Raw genomic sequence first — 1,806 nt, 5'->3', positions numbered from 1 at the left:
TACTTCTGATTTAAAAATCGCACTATACAACTCCCTCATTGACGGGAATGTAAAAGTGTCCATGTTTATCATAAAAAATTTTAATTCAGTTTTCAAAGAATGCTGGAATTATAGACTCGAATATTTAAACGATCTCGTATATAAAGATAAAATATATGTGATGCGCGTAAAATTTCTCTGCCATACATTCCGCATAAAAAAGAAAGAAATTATTGAATATAATAATTTGAGTATTATACGCGATGCGTGTATAAGGGAGCATTTTCTTATATTAGATTGGTTGATAAATTATTATCGAATCAATGCGGATGATGTTTCCGTAAAATTTTGAATGATCTCTATAAGAAGGGTTATCGTGTTATCGTGTTCTGGTTATATAATAAATTAATCACCGGATATGATAATCAAAGACTACAAATGATAATATATAATAATGTTGGAGAAAAAACTTTTAATAATTATAAATGGATATTCGGAATAAAATATAACCCGACCAAAACACTCAGAAACCAAATAAGAACATATATAAAAGAAAGCGATGAAAATTATGAGTACCATTATGATTAATTTTTTTGTACATAAATTTGATCATAAAACGAATGATAACGATAGACGATGAATATATTTATCGAAGCAACGACTTTGACGAAGTAAAAAACTTATTAAACCTTTTTGACGGCGATCGAAGAATTAACGCATACAATCGTTCAATATTGTAGTCCTGCGATATTTGACTTATATGTGAATTATTTTAAAAATATTATTAATAATCATAATGTATATATTTATGATGCATGTATCGCAAATAATTTTGATTTAGCGCAACATATATTAGTTAAATATGGACCAATCACTGATCGTAAATTAATCATTATGACATTCAATAATGTATACCTAGATGGATCGATACCGATGTTAGAATATTTGCGCACCATGTTACACATAAAAAAAGAAGAAATATTAAATATGATTTCAGCGTTAAGTTATGTATGTGAAGAAAATAATTTTCAAAAAGTTGATTGGTTATTTCAGACGTTTGAAAACGTGGATTATATATAAATTTATAAATAAATATGATCGCGAAAAACGAATACAATTATTGAAAAAAGTCAGAGGGTATAATTTCATACCTAAACATATTATTTAATGCGAGTTATGAATTAATTTTTATCGCGCCTCGCAGGTCGTAAAAAATTGAATTATTTTTTTTACTCTCTATAGTAACACAATGATCGATTTAATAATAAAAATTTATTGGTGGTTTTTCTGGTCATTCGAAGATAATACTGATAAAGAGATTTTTGAAATTATTATTCGACGTTTCGTCATTGCATGTCAGACTAATAACATTGAAATAGCTGAAGAACTAATTTCTTCGGAATTCGATAAAGAAACATTATCAAAAAAATTACCGGAAGTAGTCAAATATTGTAATATTCAAACTTATGAATGGTTTATAAAAACATTTGATGAAAATCTTAAAACATTTGATTTTGATATACTATTTACTAGAGCTTGTTTATCGAAAAACTATGATCTCGCAGAACATTTATTATCAAATTATGGAGATAACGCACTTGGATCAACTTTTATTATATTAGGTGCGAATAATTCATTAGATGATATCAAATATCTACACGAAAGATTCAAAATAAAGAAAAATCAAATTAACTTATCTTATGTATTATTGATGGCTTATATAAGCAAATACATCGACCTGATAGTATTATTATTCGAGTTATTTGATATCTATTTCGAAGATTTAATGAACGAAGATGGAAAAAATTTTTTAGAATATATCAAATA

Source organism: Hydra vulgaris, chromosome 12 (assembly GCF_038396675.1).
Source record: "Hydra vulgaris chromosome 12, alternate assembly HydraT2T_AEP".
Taxonomy (NCBI): Eukaryota; Metazoa; Cnidaria; class Hydrozoa; order Anthoathecata; family Hydridae; genus Hydra; species Hydra vulgaris.
The sequence above is the reverse complement of the archived record's forward strand: the minus strand, read 5'-3'. Positions refer to the sequence as shown.